Source organism: Podarcis pityusensis, assembly GCF_964106645.2.
Source record: "Podarcis pityusensis genome assembly, chromosome: 3".
In the NCBI taxonomy this organism is placed as follows: Eukaryota; Metazoa; Chordata; class Lepidosauria; order Squamata; family Lacertidae; genus Podarcis; species Podarcis pityusensis.
This window is the reverse complement of record NC_138026.1, coordinates 13560973-13581872: the sequence shown is the minus strand read 5'-3', so window position 1 is coordinate 13581872 and position 20900 is coordinate 13560973. Positions and strand designations below refer to the sequence as shown.

General features: G+C 44.2%; 1 long non-coding RNA gene across 2 annotated transcripts; it reads left to right on the top strand.

Moving 5' to 3' along the window:
* The first annotated feature begins 11371 nt into the window (after positions 1–11371).
* LOC308473696 lies at positions 11372–16062 on the top strand. Of its 2 annotated transcripts, none has more exons than XR_013984212.1 (3): positions 11372–11503; positions 13762–13802; positions 15859–16062. It is a non-coding gene; the product is annotated as an uncharacterized lncRNA (long non-coding RNA). The 2 variants fall into 2 exon arrangements; XR_013984213.1 differs by having other exon boundaries at positions 11372–11533.
* The last annotated feature ends 4838 nt before the right edge of the window (positions 16063–20900 follow it).

Genomic DNA, 20900 nt, shown 5'->3' with positions numbered 1-20900 from the left:
TTTCCCTTAACACAAATGCATGCTTTTCTAATATAAGCTTTTCTTTATTGATTTTATCCTACTATATGTAATCTGCTACACATTATTTGGCTGGAAAACTTCATTGCAAAATTCAGAGAAATACAATTTTTTAAAGGTTAGCTGTGCATCTGTTCAATCAATCCGTTTCTTACGATCATAGACCAGCATCTGTTTTCGTCTTCTTTTGGAAAGTATAAGTTAGATAAGTTTGCCTTTAAATGCAAATCAATTCAAATTTCTCCTCCATTCTGATTGCTCCATCAGCTTGAGCATCATTTTCTCAAGGAGGAAGTAGCTCTCCAATACTTCAGTGACGGAGATGTCAGCATATGGTTGTGAAGCAGTGTTGTACCACTGAGCTACAGGTCCACAGGAACAGATTGGGATCTACTGGCTCTCAACAACAAAATAACTCCCTTTGCCAATAGCAGAAATGAAGAAAGTTGTGTGGGTTACCAGGAGCAGATTGCTGAGTTGAAAGATTGCGAGTTCCATTCAGTTCTGGTGTACACATAAAATAAAGATTTCCGGTGTCAGAATTCTTAATTCTTTTGTGTATTTCTTCTGCATCTCGCTCCAGTTCATGGTTCTTGGAGTTCTAACAAAAACCAAAGTAGATCTGGAAGTCTTCCCTCTCGGACAACACAATCACTACCTTAAGCCACTCACTTAGTCCTTCACTCCCTGTCCCTTCTTAGTTAGAGAACATATTTGGAACTGAGTAGTAATGTCAGCAGTTCTCTATAAAGTAGCAGTGCATTGTAAAGTACATCATAGGGGAGCTCAATTGCTCATAACTCACTCACACTCCCCCCCCCCCAAAAATCTTGTAGCCATTTTTTAACTGTGGTTGTTCTTTTTGGGGGAAGGGTTTTGTTATTGTTGCCAGATTTAGAGAATGGGATAGAAGTGATTTTAAGAAGGAATCTTTGGGAGGAATGCAAGTCACACACTTTGCTCCAAATTTTCTCACTTTGCTTCTTTGTAGGGATTTGGTGGCAAGTCTGATTCGGCACATAGCTCCTTTTTGTCCTAAGAAGAAGAATGTAGGACAGAAAGGTCAGATGACAGTGAGTAGTGGGAAAGAAGAAGTCAATAATACCTACACATGTGCACACTGCATACCACAAATGTTTGCATCAAAGAAATTTAAATTCCATGCCAATAAAAGCTGCACATGGTGGCCTCTGTCAGTTACGCAGATCAAAGGCATTGACTTATATCTGTTCTCTAGGTATAATATATTCTGTTTTCTATGCATAATATGCCTGTTGTCTTTGTCCATGGAGTTTTCTTGGCAGGGATAATGGAGTGGCTTGCCGGTTCCTGCTCCAGGTGGATCACGTTTGGTCAAAACTCTCCACTATGACCTGTCCATCTTGGGTGGCCCTGCACGGCATAGCTCATAGCTTCTCTGAGTTATTCAAGCCCCTTTGCCATGGCAAGGCAGTGATCCATGGAGGGGATCACCTTGCCAACAAAGGTCCATATAGTTAAAGCTATGGTTTTCCCAGTAGTGATGTATGGAAGTGAGAGCTGGACCATAAAGAAGGCTGACCGCCGAAGAATTGATGCTTTTAAATTATGGTGCTGGAGGAGACTCTTGAGAGTCCCATGGACTGCAAGAAGATCAAACCTATCCATTCTTAAGGAAATCAGCCCTGAGTGCTCACTGGAAGGACAGATCGTGAAGCTGAGGCTCCAATACTTTGGCCACCTCATGAGAAGAGAAGACTCCCTGGAAAAGACCCTGATGTTGGGAAAGATGGAGGGCACAAGGAGAAGGGGACAACAGAGGATGAGATGGTTGTACAGTGTTCTCAAAGCTACCAGCATGAGTTTGACCAAACTGTGGGAGGCAGTGGAAGACAGGAGTGCCTGGCGTGCTCTGGTCCATGGGGTCACGAAGAGTCGGACACGACTAAACGACTAAACAACAACATGCATAATATATTCCGTAGTCGGATTCTGTAGATGCTGCATACACGCTACCCCAAAAATGGCGTGCTGCAGATGTTTTGGATTAAAACTCCCATCATTAGTCATCACTGGCCATGCTGCCTGGGACTCATGAGGTTTAGACTCTAAAATGTTTGGAAGGCACCATGTTGGGGAAAGCTGCTGTATATTGTGCATAAAAAGGTAAAGGTAAAGGGACCGCTGACCATTAGGTCCAGTCGTGGCCGACTCTGGGGTTGCGGCACTCATCTCGCTTTATTGGCCAAGGGAGCCAGCTTAGAGCTTCTGGGTCATGTGGCCAGCATGACTAAGCCGCTTCTGGCGAACCAGAGCAGCACATGGAAACACCATTTACCTTCCCACTTTGACGTGCTTTCGAACTGCTTAGTTGGCAGGAGCAGGAACCGAGCAACGGGAGCTCACCCCGTCGCAGGGATTCGAACCGCCAACCTTCTGATCAGCAAGTCCTAGGCTCTGCGGTTTAACCCACAGCGCCACCCGTGTCCATATTGTGCATAGTACATAGTATGCTATAATTACAAAGCTACAATGTGAAAGGGCTGTGGCTCAGTAGTAGGCCCCTAGTTGAATCCCTGTCATCTTCAGGTAGGACTGGGAAAGACGGCCTCTCTGAAATTTCAGAAATGCACTGTCAATCGCTGTAGGTGATGCTGAGCTGGATGAACCAATGGTCTGATTCAGCGTGATGCAGCTTCCTTTGTAGGGCTGTAAGAGAGATGGCTTTCTCCGCTTCACAATTGTTGCTGAGAGATGAGCTAAGGAGCAGGGCTGTGCCTACAGTAGCTACAGGCTTTGCACCAACTTTGCTGAAGGCATATCCCAAGGGAACATGCAAATGGTTTCTTTTTGAAGGACACTTTTGCTCTCCATTTAACAAGCACAACAATTTTGATAGGCTTCTTTTGCTTTTTGCAGTTTAATTCATTGATGAGAAGGCCTACCATGGTCCCCTGATCATTATGTTTTGGCTTCACTAGTGACGGAGAAGGGTGCAGCTCTGGGTTTCTTCTGTTTGGGAGAAAGAGGGAGATCATGAAAGCTAATAAAATATCAATTTAATATATCTTTGTTCCCTTCTAGAGACGTTATTTTGAAGGTGTTTATGTTTCACCACAACTCAAAACCCAAAAAGTGCCTTCTTCCTTGTCTGGAAATACATTTTAAGTCCATTGCTTGAATTACAGGGCACTTAGCACTTCCCAAGGCAGGAGCAACACCAATTAAAATCCAGTTACCATTTTACGCTCAACATCTGCGATTAATGCATGAATTTAATTGAACCAATTCATTTCTAAATGTGTTTTTTTTTTCCTTTGGGGGAGGGGGATTTCTGCCTTATTATTTTCAAATCCTCTGCATTTCCTGGAACACCGAGGAAGTCGGGGTGGGGGGAGAATCACACACAAAGACACACAAACTTTCCTGATGTACAATTATTTTTGACGTGGCTTGTAAACTTGGCTGTTGGAGGGGAAGGCCTTGTTATTCTGCTGGTCCCTGAAGGTTTCCCTTGCTCCCTAAGGCCCCCTTTGGGGACCAGTTTCTGCTCCCAATCACTGTCTCTTGCTTGCCCTGACCTGTTGACAACAACGCTTGATTTTATTTTATTTTTTTAAATTTACCCCGTTAAAGCTGGGGATATGCATTTCCTGATACACTGCAGATGCTGAGCTTTAGCTGGGCTTTCACAGGGAATTCAGACTGTTTAAATAGGTTTAACCTTGTACTGAATTTCAAGGCCCACAAGGCTTGCTTCTCCCACCTCGACCCCCCAAAAACAAATTAATGAGAGAAAGCCCTTCCACCGCCGTTCACAGGGCACATGAAAAGAAACCTAACACAGCTCCCCTCCAGCACACACACATTCTCAATGCTAATTAAGCAATAACGATCAAGGCACCAAGTGTTTCCTGAGGATTAATAACTAACTGGGAGGAGATGATGACCCCCAGACTGTCATTAATCCCAGGAAAAGCCCTGTGTGAAGGTTGTTATTGCTAAGTAATCTCTAGTATGAGAGAAAAGCAGACTAAATGTGCAATTGGCTGATTATATAGAACACTACTCAGAAGCGGGGAAATCCAAAGTCTGTATGAATTGTACACCTTCTTCCCTCCTATGGATTTGACATGAGCTCACCCACAAGAGATATTTGAGGCCCTAAGATCACCTTGTGGAAACGCCAGGAAAGGAAATGTAATGAAATCTTGCCAGCAATGCATTGGATCTGTTGAGAACTAGGATGCCTATTATTTTAAGAGGACTCAAACATTGAAACCTGATGACACTGACTCTAGTCCGTGAATGCTTACGTCATAGTCTACTGTTCTACTTTATTTCAATGAAAGTGACAGTCAATGAAGTATTAAGGATCAGGAAGAAATTACTACCAAAAAGGGGGGGGACGTGGTGGTTTCTGGACAGGTGGAATTATCAAAAGGGACTTGGAGGGAAGTTAAGACAGTTTCAGTATGTTTGACCACATTTCTTAAGGTAGCTTTGCAGTGTATCTGTAGATCAGAGTTGTTAGGCTATAATCTTGTTCTGGATTTGAAGTGGGGGTTGACTTTGTAGGGACTTCTCTGTACAGATGTTTGTGTGATGACAGAGAGAGAGAGAGAGGGGAGAGATGGGTTAATCTGCCAATTTTGGTTACTTTTAGGTTCTCATTTTTCCAGTTTTAAGTTCATTTCTCCAAATTTGCACATCAATTTGCATTTTTCAAAGTTCTTGAAAAATTGGCATTTTAGTGTAAATTGATTGATTGATTTCTATACTGCTGAATATGTTTTTTTAAAATATCTCTAGGAGATGTACAAAAAACTGAAGCAGCAACAAACTATTGCAAAAATACAGAGTTACATATACAGTGGTATCTCGGGTTAAGTACTTAATTCGTTCCGGAGGTCCGTTCTTAACCTGAAACTGTGCTTAACCTGAAGCACCACTTTAACTAATGGGGCCTCCTGCTGCTGCCGCACCGCCGGAGCACGATTTCTGTTCTCATCCTGAAGCAAAGTTCTTAACCTGAAGCACTATTTCTGGGTTAGTTGAGTCTGTAACCTGAAGCGTATGTAACCTGAAGCGTATGTAACCCAAGGTACCACTGTAAAAATGTTACATTAATTCAAAGTTGCTAATATATATAAATCAATGTCAGTTTATTTTCCTTCTAACACACCCTCCCTCACAGCTTCTGGGTTCTCACCCAGTGTCCAAAGAAATTCACAGCTCACACAGAAAAGCCTTGTAAGGAGAAGAACGCCTAGAAACAGCAGACATCACTCTAGTCTCCCACTCTAGACTTGCTTTACCCTAATGTACACGTTTGTTTGCTGTTTTCCCTAATACGCATATTTATTTGCAAAGCAATTTTGCCCAGGATTGTACATTTGTTCTTTTCACTAATATGCGTACTTCACCCTAGTATATGTATTTTTGTACACATTACTTGGCGGGGAAACTGCCTTGCAAAATTCAGGAAAGTGCAACTTTAGATGGATTGCTGTGTTTCAGTTCATAATTGTTTCAGAACGTGTGAATTAAGTAGGTTCACCTACTTAATGCAAATTGAATCAAACTTTCCCCCTCATCCCTAGCTGAGAGAGACGCGTACAAACTTGGTTTGCCTTGGTTACAGAACTGCCAACATTATTTGAAATTACTTGGTATCTTGTGTCTTGGAATACAGTCAAACCTCGGTTTTCAAAAGTTTTGGCTGCTGAACGTTTTGAAAGCCGAATGCTGAAAACCCGGAAGTGAATGCTTCCGATTTTGAACATGCCTCAGAAGTTGAACAGCTTCCGAGGCACGTTTTTCACTCCTCCTCCCCCATTAAACTTGCTGACAGCCTTTTGATCCTCGGTTTTTGAATGTTTTGGAAGTCAAACAGACTTCCAGAACGGATTACATTCAAAAACCGAGGTTTCACTGTACACGACAAATATTCTCTCTGTTATGCAACCATGGTTATACTTGTGGCTATCCTGCTAACATCCCCCTGGCACCACCGCTGCCACAACTGCTGAGAATACAGCGCAGCAGAAAAGAACTGCTCCCCCCCCCCACATCTACACATCTGCGCATGCAATACTTTTCTTCTAGGATAAAGTGAGTATTGTCTTTGCATGCGGAAGAAACAAAAGTGGGATGGTTGGTTTAGCAAAATGTAATGATCGTTCAGAATCAATCCCCCACTCCCCACCCACCTCAGCTCCATTCTGCAAGAGCACCTCCTTGGTCTAAAGTTTCGTGCTGGCCTATTTCTTATTAGCAATGCTAAGCTGGCATCAAGGGGCTATCATCTGTCGAAACATCAGCAGGCGGAACAATTGACAAAGCAACCACTTGAGAATGTTGAGTAAACTGGGTAAAATGAAGTGAAAGAGGTTAATGTGCAACCTGGCACACAGTGCCAACCCAAGCCGTGAGAACCACTTATGTGATAATTGGTCCCTCACAATATCTTCTGCTCTGTAAAACATTGTCTTGGGCTTGTCTTTCAGCACAGGAACTGATCTCTTTGAGACACGCTGAAATGAAAACCAGCTACCCCAAGCTCCCGCCCTCTCCCAGGTAGGAATTCAGGTGGGAAAACCTGCGCCTTTTGAGCATCTACAAGCTGTTTCGGGTAATTTCAGGTTAGTGCAGCATCAATGTGTGTGATAAAGAAGCATATACATGAATGAGAAACCATTCCGGATTTAGGTCAGAAACAAACGTTGCACTTTTGGTGCCTTTTAGACCTTCTCATTCAAAGGGCAAAAATAAATTTTATGATAGATGCAACCCAACTTTTCTTCTATGCATACACACACACACACACACACACACACACAGAGAGAGAGAGAGAGAGAGAGAGAGAGAGAGAGAGGTATTACAGTTAGAAAAGCATTTTACAAAACTGACTAATGAATCAAGGATTTACAAACTGCTTCCCAAGAAATGCTTCTGAAGCAATGCCCAACAAAAATAGCAAAAGAACAACATATATAGTAAAACACACACACACACACACACACACACACACACACACTACATTGCAGTATAAAAACCATATCTTAAAGCATCAATCTAAAAGATTCCAGATCATAGATATAAAAATGGTGAGCGGATTTCAGGTATATGTTTATTTATGGATCATCCCTATTATAATTCTGCTTTCAAAAATAAATAGAGGACGTTGTTCTACAATACCTGTTTTCGTTATGCTACGTTCCTTGAACCTTTGTCTTAATTTGGAGAATTGTTGTACTCTGCCAATCCATTAATTTACATGTAGGTATTTATAAATTTCTCCTTTTTTGCTATTTTAAGTTTGGCAGCAGTTAGACGGTTTGATATGAAGGAGCCATGCACTTTTGGTCAAAAAAGTACTGTTGCATTGGTATGTACTGGTATACCTTGATTATTCTAAGCACCACCTTCTTAACCTGGCTCATGTCTGCATGGCAAGACATGCCCACCACATAGGTAAGCAATTTGTTTTATTTTCACTTTGTAGATCTTGTTCACTGTGTTTGGTCTGAGATGCCAACAGTATAATATCTTGCAATAGTTTCCCCTTAAATTTAAACCATACACTTCATTGCTTCACCTGAGAAATCTGCATCACATTCTTATTTTGTAATTATTGATCCTTGCATCACTTCCACCTTATTTGAATTCAAAGTCTGGCTACCCTTAATGTGTTAAAAGCAGCTATGCGTAAGCCAAGAATTTACCACCGTCAGAATACCAACCAGATAAATTGGAGGAGAGGAGGAACATTCTTTTCCAGTCTGGATAAAACTTTCAGCTGAAGAAGAATGCACGGGTCATAATGCCCACCTCACATTTGAGGTGTGCATTGCAAGTGCTTAATTCCTAAGGGTCTTATTTCCAAAACCAGAAGCACAAACCTCAGCACATCACTATTCGAAAAGCACATTATCCATGACATTCATAGATTAGTCTTTTAGTGACTCAATTCCCCCCCGAAACTAACTTGTAAGTATGTGTAGCTGAACTTCAACACATATACTTTCTGTGTTACCCTTGCCTCTGTATTTCACCCACCCCTCTATTGCTGTCTCTTAGTTTAATTTTAGTGTCCCACTCAATACACGCAGATAGAAGCTCTTACTTGGAAATAGGAAAGAGATATTTATTTAGGCAAGTAACAGTACATGTTCCGTAGCAGACACAGTGCTCAGGACTCGTGATTCATGAGTCAAGTAGCAAGGCAAGAAGTTCAGAACTGGAAGGAGGCAACAAAGATATCCCAACAAGTTCCTCCAACCTTCCCACTCTCTTGCCTTGCAGGAATATCAAGATTGCAAGCACGCACTCAGTCGAGGCAGGTGGGTTTGCTCCCACTGACAGATCTAGGTAACAAGACTGCACTCTCCTGTTGATTTGCTGCCACCTCCTCTTCAGCCTCCCCACTGGCTGATCAAAGACCTCCCAAGAGGCTCTCCACACTGCAGGAGTGTTGTGGGAGGAGAGAGCCAGCATCCCTGCTCACCCTTCTAAACTGACTAGGGATGGAATGAGGAGATACCTCCCAACCAAGGTTCCCACAATTCAGTCCACTATCGACTTCCTCCTCCTCCCCCCATCCGAGCCTGCCAGCTCAAGCCCAGTCACAACAGTGCCGCTGGGCTCCTGGCATTTAGATTGTAAATTCTGCTTCAGGGCAGGGGTTGGTTTATGAACGATAGCACAATATCTGTCTGTGACAGAGAGGCCATGTGCTTGGACTACACCACCAATCAGGCCCTGTCAGCATAGCCCATAGTCAGGGATGATGGTAAAGGTAAAGGGTAAAGGGACCCCTGACCATTAGGTCCAGTCGTGATCAACTCTGGGGTTGCGGTGCTCATCTTGCTTTATTGGCCGAGGAGCCAGTGTACAGCTTCCGGGTCATGTGGCCAGCATGACTAAGCCACTTCTGGTGAACCAGAGCAGCGCATGAAAACGCCGTTTACCTTCCTGCCGGAGTGGTACCTATTTATCTACTTGCACTTTGACATGCTTTCAAACTGCTAGGTTGGCAGGAGCAAGGACCGAGCAACGGGAGCTCACCCCGTTGCGGGGATTCGAACTGCCGACCTTCTGATCGGCAAGTCCTAGGCTCAGTGGTTTAACCCACAGCGCCACCCGCATCCCTAGGGATGATGGTAGTTGTAGGCTAACAACATCTGGGAGGCACCACATGAGCTGCCCCTGATTGGTTAGATGTAAATGCCTTGTGACAGTCTTCTATTCTACCCTAATTGTGAAATTGGGCTGAACAGCCGCCCCCTACAAATGCAGATCACTTGGAGTCTGGGAATTGACCTCAGACGCTGTTGGAATAGGGGATATTTTTCTCAAGTGAGAGGCTCTGGTTTGCCGATACTGGAAAGTATGAAGAACATGTATGCTTTGGCACACCTGCAGACCCTCAAGAACCAAGAAACAGACTTCAAATTTATTTTTGATGATTCACATTGCTGCTACTTGTCCTTAAAAGTGTGAGAACTAACCGTTGCTCGAGTCATTACCATTTCCTTTGCAATTGGAAATTTCCTACTGTATATGTCGTCGTATTTCCAAAGGCTTAAGACTCACTCCTCAAAGCTGCTGCCAAAACTGTGTGATTGCACGATGGGATTTTGCTTTAGCTGTAGCTAATGACTACACTCCCTGACCCTTGTAAATGGAACTTGATCTTGTCACATCAGATTTAGGAAAGCATCATAAACGAGCTGTGGCAGATTCTTCCTTGATTGTGGGAAGACTAGGAAGGATGGGTTCTGAACCAGGAAATGGTAGGAAGGGTTCCGAGCCAGGAAGAGATTCAGTGAGGTTTCCCAAAGTCCGCCAAGAGCATTAAAAATATTATATTCAAATGAAACTCTAGCCTCTGGCCTATTTTGTTCTCACTGAGAACGGCTGAGTTGGGGATTTCCAAAATGGCACAACTCCAGTTCGGTCTCTCTGAGATAGGGAAAATAAAGACAGTCGTAAGAACTGTACTGTGGCAGCAAAGGGGTCAGGAAAAGAGCAGCGGGGGGCAGAGAAGGGGCAGGGATGACAGAGCAAGGGCAGTTTGCTGAATGGCACAGAAATGGTGGGTTGGCATCAGCACCGTGGGAGCTGGACAGTGCAATCCTACACATCAGCTCAAAAGTAAGGCCCACTGAGTGCATTGTTGCTTACTCCCAGGTGAGTGGTTTCTTTACACCAGGATTGAGGAACCCTTTTCAGCCCAGGGATCACATGTCAGTGGTGGGTGGGGCCAGTGGCAAAAATGGTTTTAATAAGGCATTTGAAACTCAGCAGGGATAGTGCCTGTCTGACTTATTGTAGGAGATCTTTCACAGAGCTGGGTCCACAACACCGAAGCATGACTTCTCATTGACCTGAGGTGTGCTTCCAGTCCATGGGAGACAACTAACAGTGCTCCTCTGGGTGATCTCAGTGATCAGTTTTGGATATACAAGTGGTACTTAAGATATCCACCCCCATTGTTCTACCCGGACACTGAGGTCCAGTGCCGAGGGCCTTCTGGTGGTTCCCTCACTGTGAGAAGCCAAGTTACAGGGAACCAGGCAGAAGGCCTTCTCGGTAGTGGTGCCCGCCCTGTGGAACGCCCTCCCACCAGATGTCAAAGAGAACGACAACTACCAAACTTTTAGAAGACATCTGAAGGAAGGCTTTTAATGTTTGATGTATTGCTGTATTTTAATATTTGCTTGGAAGCCGCCCAGAGTGGCTGGGGAAGCCCAGCCAGATGGGCAGGGTATTAATAATAATAATAATAATAATAATAATAATAATAATAATAATCCTGGGCTAAATAATGAAGAACACAAGGAAATGGGCATCTGCAGGGATTTTCCCGAGGCTGAGAGTGAATATTCCAAATCAACAACCATAACTAGCATCAGATAACAAATCTGGCAACTGGAAAGCAGCAAGGCCTAGATAGACCTGGCCTCTGAGAAAGTTGTGTTTCACGTCTACCCTTTTGTTTTTTTCTCAATTGATAGGTCTGCTAGCCAACTAAAGGTAGCCTTGACGTTCAGATTATGTTTTCCCACCCATACCTGAAACCTTCAATTGCTTCCCTAGCTCCCTTCACCTCCTGCAGATCTTGTACCAGGAATATACTTCAGGGTTGTCACACTTTTCTCTAACTCCCCCAGCAAAAAGGATGTTACAATACTGGGCTACTTTGCAATGCAGGTGTGCAACCCATGCTGCCTCAACTACCTCTCTTATAATATGGCTGTAATAATGGTGGACATGGTCTCCATTGGCAATGCTTACAAATAAGGCTGCCTCAGCTCCTGGCAACCACCACCCCTGGCCAGCCCCCAGAGGCACTATTCACATGGTGAGCTTGTAGCCAGGGTTGCTGCAACAAACAGCCACACAAGCCTTTGGGAGGCAGAGACGCAAGAGGGCATCAGAGGAGCAATGGAAGGAAAGAGGGACAGAGGCTACTGTGATGGTCCCATGGGTTACCTGAGAGGTGAGGTCGAAGTCCAGTCCGTGGTCAAAGGTGCAACGTGGAGGCAGTCCGTAGTAGCTGAAGCTGGGTGCAGGGCAGGGAGTTGGGTGAAGTCAGGAACAGTCAAGCAAGCAGGGAGCCAGGGCGGGTCAGGAGCTCAGGCAGGAAAGCTGGAGAGGGTTCAAGCAGGAACTAACAACCAACAATGTTGCTCCCGCAACTTGGGACTGGGGCTGGCCAACTTTTATCTGTCCCGAGGCATAGGGCGGCCCCAATCTTCTGGAGACTCGCCTCTCCTGGCCTGGAGGCGAGCACTCCTTCTGTGGGAACTTAGTTCCCTCTGCCTCTCTGCCCTGAGCCTCTGCAGTTCAGGAGAGGCTGGAGGTTTACCAGACCCAGAGGCAACTTCAGCTTCCTCTGACGGGGCTGAGAGTGGAGAACCTGCAGGCAATGGGTCCTCCATTATCTCAGGAGCCAGAGCAGACTCAGCTGATGCCTGTACCTGAGGATCCAGCACAGGTGAGGACCCTTCAGGCTCAAGCCCCAGCCCCGGCTCAGCTGGTTCTGGAGGCGGGGAATCCTGTGCTGGCTGGGATCCCTCAGGTTCAGCATCCAAGTCCAAATCCCAGGCCATCACGGCTACTGTTGCTTGCGGCATGCCTAGCCATCATTCAAGCCCCCCCCCCCCCAAGGTGCCACAGCACACTGGTTGGAAACCACTGATGTGAAAAATAAAATCATACCAAACAGAAATAATTTTGTCCTTACTTACTTGACTTCTAGAGGCTCTCAGGTTATATGTCACTTTTTTCCTAGTAGGGCTGATTCCTGTACATTTGTGAACCAGTAAGAAATATCTGCTCTAGCTAGATCCTTCCAAAATGGGGCTATTGTGGCTCTGGCTGCAGTAAGCATATGGATAATTGAGACCTTACAACATAATCCTTTATCACTCTCTTCAAAGATGTTTAGATGAGCCAGTTGTGGAGTGCATGCTACACTGCAATTTGGACTTGCACTAATCCCCTAAAACACAGAGAGCCAGAACCTTTGTACTTTTCCACAATCCCACCAGAGATGTCTACAAGTACCCACCAGCTGGTATCTTGTGCAACAGCATGGTGATAGTGTAGAATTTATATAGGATAACATCATGGTGCTAATAGCACTTACGTAGCCTTTTAATTGCTGCCTCTTTGTCTGTAGCTGAGATGGACCTAAATGGGGGTTTCTTCCACTTTGTCTGGCATTCCCGTTCCTCCAGTTTCAAACCCAAATTCTTGCTCCCACATTATTTTAGGGCCTTCTGTACCATTCATTTATTTTCTGTTTTGCATGAAAACTGGGAATTGGTGGGTTATGGCCCTTTTTGGGGGTTGGTGAAACACCCTCTCCCAGCAGATGCCCATGTCCAACAAAAATATTTGTTTTGTTGTAATCAAATGTTGCTTTTGAGCCATAGTGAGTGGTTTCAGTCGCCCCGTGAAGCCACCCATTCAAGCTTTCCTCATCTGACTTTGCCCAAATAGTGCCAGCTGAAAGAGTGGGTAAGGGCAAGCATTTCTGCTACTGAGCATTTGCCTTTTCTATACAGTGGTACCTCAGGTTAAGTACTTAATTCGTTCCGGAGGTCCGTACTTAACCTGAAACTGTTCTTAACCTGAAGCACCACTTTAGCTAATGGGGCTTCCCGCTGCTGCCGTGCGATTTCTGTTCTCATCCTGAAGCAAAGTACTTAACCCGAGGTACTATTTCTGGGTTAGCGGAGTCTGTAACCTGAAGCGTATGTAACCTGAAGCGTATGTAACCTGAGGTACCACTGTACTTGTTTTCACAGTGTGGAAGAAGCACAGCTACTATTTAGGATTCCCCCAAAACCTCAAAACTGTCCACAGAGAGCAGGTGCACACCCATAAGATTTGGGAGAAAGAAATATTTTATGTCTTATCTTGGGCCAAACGGTTTAGAAGCAATTGATATCAACGTTGTTGAGAATACTGGCCTGTGAAAAAGGCCAGGCAGGAAGCCTGTGGAAAACCATGAACCGACCTTCTAATTGGCAGTCCTGAAATCTGTTCCTCAATGGACAATTAATATCATTAAGTATCAACATTGTAAAAACTTGAAATAGTTCCATTACAATCACTGATGGGAATGAAGATTCATTTTGCTCAGATAACCTGCCTTCCTTTCTGGGTTTGAAAAGACTGAACTGGTCCTTTATAAACCCCGTCTCCAAAATGTAAGGGGCTAATTGTTTTAAATGATCTTTATTGTAGGCATCATCTGGAAAAGATCTTGTGAATTTTGAACACATGCTGTAAGTGAACCTTAGATATATGTGCTTTGGCAGTTCCACAGAACTCCTCCACAGAAAATTAAATTGATTCTTTGCATATGGAAGATCCACATCCCCCTCCCTCTCTCTCTCTCTCCAGTCAAACTGCACCCTATGCCTTTACAGGGAGGTAGTTTTATTGGACAAAGACTATATCCACTTGTTATCAGTGGTTATACTGCTTTGGGTAGCTCTGCTTGTTGGGTAATTTAGGAATCAGCTGCTCTCATGCAACTTATGTATGTCAAATCATTCAAATGCACTCATGGTACCTCGGGTTACAGACGCTTCAGGTTACAGACTCCGCTAACCCAGAAATAGTACCTCGGATTAAGAACTTTGCTTCAGGATGAGAACATAAATTGGGCAGCGGCGGGAGGCCCATTAGCTAAAGTGGTACCTCAGGTCAAGAACAGTTTCAGGTTAAGAACGGACCTCCAGAACGAATTAAGTTCTTAACCCGAGGTACCACTGTATTCACATGCATGACTTAATGAAGCAATTGCAGACCCAATGTGGGGTATACAGTCTGCAATGCAGGACCTAGCATTAACATGGATTGTCCTAGGAAGATGGTATCTGTCTTTTCTCTCTATGTGCTTATAAGGTGCTGAAGTGCCTCAAAGAGAATATGGGAAGTAGCTTTATAATAGGGATAAATAAACAAACTTCCTCTGTTCCATCCTGCCCCCATTTTTGGGTTCCATCCACCCTGCATTCTGCTTCTCTTCTTCTATGAGTAAGAGAATGTCCAAAATCAAAGCACATGCACTTGATTGCACCTTTCCATTCATTTGTATCTCTCCCTACTCCAGATTGCCAAGGCACATGCTGTGCACATTGATAATACACAGGAAAAGAAAAGGAAAGAAAAAGAGCAATCTTGATGTGATTGGGAGAAAGGCAGCCTTGATTTGATTCCACCAAAACTCTGTGGGGTGTTTTACTGATGCACCTTGTATGCATTGATGAAACACCTCAAAAAGCAACTTTGATGAGATGGTGCACAAGGGTTAAGATTATTTGGTGTCTGGGATTTCATCAATGCACACAAGTACATATGTGTACTCGTAAAACACAGAGTAAAAAATAATCTTGATTCAATCATATTAACATCTATTCCAGTTACATTTAGTTTCCTTAGAATGTAGGAATAAAAATATGGATAACATTTTCTGTGATGCAAGGTTTATTTATACATTAACAGGGAGTGTCCAGCAGTGCCTGGATATTTTTAGAAACCAAAAATTATTCAGATTTTTGAATGGGTTGTGAGTTTGAACCTGTCATGACCAAAATAAGGTAAAGTCAATCCAATGTCACATTTTGGTCCACCAGCTTAATTCAAAATGGCACATACAAACATAAATGGAACTTTTGCGCCATGTTTGGTGACAATATCTCAAGAGGCAGCCATACTTATGTAAAAAAATGGGCAAAGTCACACCAAATTGATATATTGCTCTGTCATCTTGATTCAAAATGGTGTTTGGTATCCAAATGGTGTCAAAACCTGCCACCTTGCCCCAGGAACCCTCGTGGCAGCCAGAGACAACTTCCAGCTCAGTTTCAATCCTATATGTAAAGGTAAAAGGTAGAAGACCCCTGGACAGTTGTCCAGTCAAAGGCGACTATGGGGTTGCGGCGCTCATCTTGCTTTCAGGCCAAGGGAGTCAGCGTTTGTCCACAGACAGCTTTCCAGGTCATGTGGCCAGCATGGCTAAACTGCTTCTGGCACAATGGGACACCGGGACGGAGCCCCCAGAAATGCCATTTACAATATGTATGACCACACCTAGGGTTGCCATACATCCGGGATTTCCCAGACATAGCCGGTATCCAGCTGTTGGAAACAGTGTCTGGGCAGAAATCTCTGCAATGTCCAGGGAAACCCATGTCAGAAGTGTAGTTTTTGGCGAAGCAAAACACAGTTTTGGGCAACACTGAAAAAAGGTCAACATCTTGTGTGTCTGGATTTTAACTTTATGAAATATGGCAACCTACACCAATACTTCTTTTTCCTTTCCCTTTTTTGCAGTGCTTTGTCAGTGTAGACATGCACATTGGAAGACATGCATGAACCAAAGGAATTGAAAACTGCACATGAAACACACTGCATATGAAATAATACTGTATACCTCAAGAAATAGCTGTGCCTTGCTAGTCAACTGTCGCTATTCATAAGATGTAACACTGGCCAGCCATTAGAGATGGATGAACAACCCTTGCTTTCCTCAGAAAACATCTGGGTTTTATGTCTGTTCCTTGCAAAGCCTTGAGGAGTTGTGTCGCTGCTTGCAATGATCACAAAATAAAGATAGGAACACCCACCCCACCCCCCACTCCCTCAGAAGCAATACTCCTGTGCCAGTGATCTTGTCTCTGAAGGCGACAAGATCATTATTATTTTTTTACAAAAAAATATTTATTTACTTATTATCATGCATTGGTGCACAGCAAAGGTAGCAGTAAAAACTATGCAGGCAAAGTACTTATATTTACAGTATAAGTGCCTAAAGCTGAAACAAGCAGAGACATGTCTGCATCCAACGCTAATCAAAGGAAGGGAGTAGCAGAAAATACTACATGCTCCTTCCTTTCCAGGAGAGGACAGGAGAGGAAATGACATCACACAGGACCCTCTCTACCAACTGTATTTCTATGGTCTAAGTACCTGCCTGTCAGCGATACAGCTCTGTGGAATTAGTGCCTTCTTGTGCTAACTAGCAAAAATATGCCTTTGTTAGGTTTGGCTGCTAATCTCCCACAGTATGAAGGAGCATTGGACTCTCTTTTCCCGTCCCTGACATTAAAGCATCCTGACTTGCCTCTAATCAGAAGAAGAGATTCAATTGTAAGTCACCTTGTGTCTTCCCAATGAACTTGATTACTCAACCTTGGGAACTGTACTTGTCAGCAGAATCCTCAGATATATATATTTTATTGAAACCCCAGAGCCTTGTTTAGTGCCTGGAGTTGCCTCTTTCCAGTAGACATATATGTGGAAGTTCAGTGGCTTGTATCTTATTATCTGCCTCAGGCAGACTCATTGCCCAGTTCCCAGTCTGGACAGTGGTTTTGTACATCTTCCAGAGTACAACTTTTGTTTCCTTTTGGAATTGCAAGTTTTGCAGAAGTTTGAATCACTTCTTTCCTGGTTCGTTTGGCTGCTGAATCTGTTTTGGGAAATAAGTACTGAAATGGTGCTGAACATATAAGTCTCTTTCAGCGGCATAGCGTGGGTTGTCAGGACCCAGGGCAAGGCAAGTAATTTGCGCCCCCTAACCCCTAACCTGCCGCCGCTGCCAGCTTCTTCTTGCTGCTGCCTGGGCTGGTCTGGTGTGGTTCTCTCCCGCGCTCAGCGCTGCGCTGGGAGGCCGCTGCACTGTCCCTCCCCCAGATAGTCCCTCGCTCTCTCTCCGCACCGCACGCCTGGCACCCACCCCCTCCACAGTGGGCGGCGACCCAGCGGCTTGGATCGGATTCGCACAGCCAGCACTGCAGTGAGAGAGAGAGAGTGAGCCAGGTAGGGGCAGAGAGCTGCGAGTGCGAGCGTGCCCCCCCCGATGTTGCGCCCGGTGCGGCCGGCCCCCCCTGCACCCCCCACGCTACGCCACTGGTCTCTTTTCCTCTTTGTCAAATAACCTTTGAAATTCTTTAATGTTAAGACAGGAAACCTGTGGTTTTATGGATGCTGTTGTTATTACGATATACATTTAGGACTCACCTTACTTTTGTGATTTTGTGATTTCTTTCATAATGTGCCTTAATGTAACTCACCCGGGGACCTTAGGGTGAAGGGTGAGTAATTTATGTATTATTACTGTTGTTGTTGCCACTGGTTAGAGATGATGGAAGCTGTACTGCAGCACATCTGGAGAATGGCAGGTTCTCCCTTCTGCTTTAATGGACACATGCAGTACCTTTACTCAGAGAAGTTAGTTCCACTAAGTTGAATGGGACTTACTCCCTAGTACAGGCATAGGCAAACTCGGCCCTCCAGATATTTTGGGACTACAACTCCCATCATCCCTAGCTAACAGGACCAGTGGTCAGGGATAATGGGAATTGTAGTCCCAAAACATCTGGAGGACCGAGTTTGCCTAAGCCTGCCCTAGTATTTTGGTTTAGGTTTGCATTCAATCCCTCACAAATTCTCTTCAATTTCATTTTTTTTTAAAGCATGGCGTGAAGGCACATGATGCAGCAGAAACTAAACACGTCTATAATAATAATAATAATAATAATAATAATAATAATAATAATAATTTATTTATACCCCGCCCATCTGGCTGAGTTTCCCCAGCCACTCTGGGCAGCTCCCAATCAAGTGTTAAAAACAGTACAGCGTTAAATATTAAAAACTTCCCTGAACAGGGCTGCCTTCAGATGTCTTTTAAAGATAGGATAGCTGCTTATTTCCTTCACATCTGAAGGGAGGGTGTTCCACGGGGTGGGCACCACTACCGAGAAGGCCCTCTGTCTGGTTCCCTGTAACCTTACTTCTCGCAATGAGGGAACTGCCAGAAGGCCCTCGGCGCTGGATCTCAGTGTCTGGGCTGAACGATGGGGGTGGAGACACTCCTTCAGGTATACAGGACCGAGGCCATTTAGGGCTTTAAAGGTCAGCACCAACACTTTGAATTGTGCTCGGAAAGTCTAGAGACTTTCGGTGTCTGCCTCAATGGAAAACTACCTGGAAACACTTCACCTCTGTGGGAAAAAATGTGGGATATGAATGAAATAATTAAGCACATTTCTATCCAAAACTGAGCATGAAACTACATGACCTGATTCCTTAATAATATACCACTACATCAGATTCAGTCTCTTCCTCTGAATGATTCAGCCCGTGGTAGAAGATTGCATAGGCATCCACTGGCCAATATCTGCTGTAATCGTTAAAGTGACTAATTGTTATGGCATCTCCCTTCCAAGGTCAAAATCAGGATCCTGTCCTGAGAGGTTCTGGATCAATATCTATGAAGACTGTAGCTTAATCTGTTATATTTGGACTAGATGATTAAAGAAAAACACTTCAGCAGCACCCAATTTTGTTGTTCGAAAATATTCCACAAAAACGTTGCTAGCCATTCTGCATGCGCGTACTACTGATTATGGTGCAGTCCTTTCTGCTTGTAATAAAAGTCAGTGCAGCTGTTTCAGGGGCAGCTGTATAAATGCAACTAAATCACAAGAAAAACTATTTATTCATTAAAATATGGCTGGGGGCAAAAGAAGGCTGAAGTTATTAAAGCAGGACTAAAAGCTAGTGCCAATAAAACTCAGAGAAGTTAAAGATTAAGAGCGGATACCTTGAGTATATTAGTGGTATGAACTTCTAATATCGGAACAGAAACCCCAACCCCACAGACCCCCTTGTTTTGGGTAAGGAAGAGAGAGAAAGGCATTTACAACTTGAAATTCATTAAAAGTATGTTGCTGTGCATGCATGTGACCTTGGCGATTTTAGATTGTCAAGAGGTATATCTTCTGGTTTCAGAAAAGGAAAGTGAAATTGAACCACAGTCGCACAGCGGAGAAGAAATGCTCACTAGACCCCTGGAGTCAATGGCTAAACTCTCGCTCCCTTCAAGGGAACTAGATTGTGCTCATTGCACATTCTTTAGTTGTCGTTGTGGGGCGGGAGGGAGGACGGCCGACAGTGACAACCTTGTGAAAAGCTTCAACCGGCACCCTTTATCAAGTCCCACTCTTTCCACTAGAGGGATTATAGAATTATAGAACTCTTTAGAAAATACATCAGGAGTTGGCCGGGGCAAACTTTTATCAGTGTTCGGCCATTGTTACTTGTATTTGTGTAGCCTTATGGTAGCAAGAGGTCACATTTCCATAAAGATAAATTCCTTATTAGACTCAACTGTGATCTGAGGTCATTGCATATCTGTGCCAGGACAGACTTAAAAGTGATGGCGAATAGGAAGTTTTTTGTGCTGCATTGTCCTGGTTTACTGAGTCTGGAGCCAGACAGCATTTGGACCAATATCAGCATGGACTAAAGCCGGCATATCTTTCTATTTGCTCATCACGCAACAATGAGTAAATAAACACTGTCCGCCATTGCAGACTGAGCTGTCAGTCCAATTAGGCGTGAGAGTGTCCCAGCGCACCCTGTTCCCTATATCTTTACCTACTGCTTCCCCTGCTCAGATGCCTGGGGGGTGATTTCAGGCAGACACAGCTGTATTCAGGCACAGTTACATGGCTGGAAGGGGTCAGGTCTGCTGTGTCAACACTAATCCTTCCTGTCTATTATCAGCCAGTTGGGCATTTGATTCGTGTCAAGTTTCTGTGTCCACTGGAAGCCAAATATCACAGTCGTAAGATAACTTTTTGCCCTGCTTTCCTCCAATCACAGAAAGGCTTCTGTGTTTTCCTTTACTCAGTTGCCCAATCCAGTAAACTGAGGTTGAGGTCAGTGGCTGTTGATATGTGTGTGTTCTTTGACTGTTGCTATTTTTTCCATGCATGCAAATCTTGCAAGACTTAAAACAGCTCTTTTAAGGACAGCCAGCCACAAGCTATGGATTGGATGTCCATAATACAACAGCATTTTGCTTGATGTTTGGCTGTCCAGCTCGGAAGCATACTCACCAGAGTATGTTTAATGTTGTGTGGCACCAGAGACAGAGGTTTCTGTCTCTTGCTAAATAAAAATGATCCTTCCTAAATGAAGATTTTTCACATCCCTATCTGTGCTGCGAAGTATGACTGCCTGCTCAAGATTGCTCTCTATTACGTGATCATCTGAAACCACCACAGCCTTGGGTCTTCAAAGCATACTGAATGCCAGTGTAAAAGCATCTTTCTGTCCATGGAAGATGCCAGGAGTTGCAAGGAGGCAGGTCGTCTTCTGTGCTGTTGTGAGATGAGATTTTTCCATGCCAGGTAGCGCTGAGTTTCTTGGGATTTATTAGTGTGGTACACAGTCTAGACAGGCAAGGAGAGCTGGCTACTCAGTTGTAAGTTATTGACCTGACAGTAATTATGAGTAAAGTCATACCTTGGTTTTCAAACAGCTTAGTTCTCGAACGTTTTGGCTCTCGAACGCCGCAAACC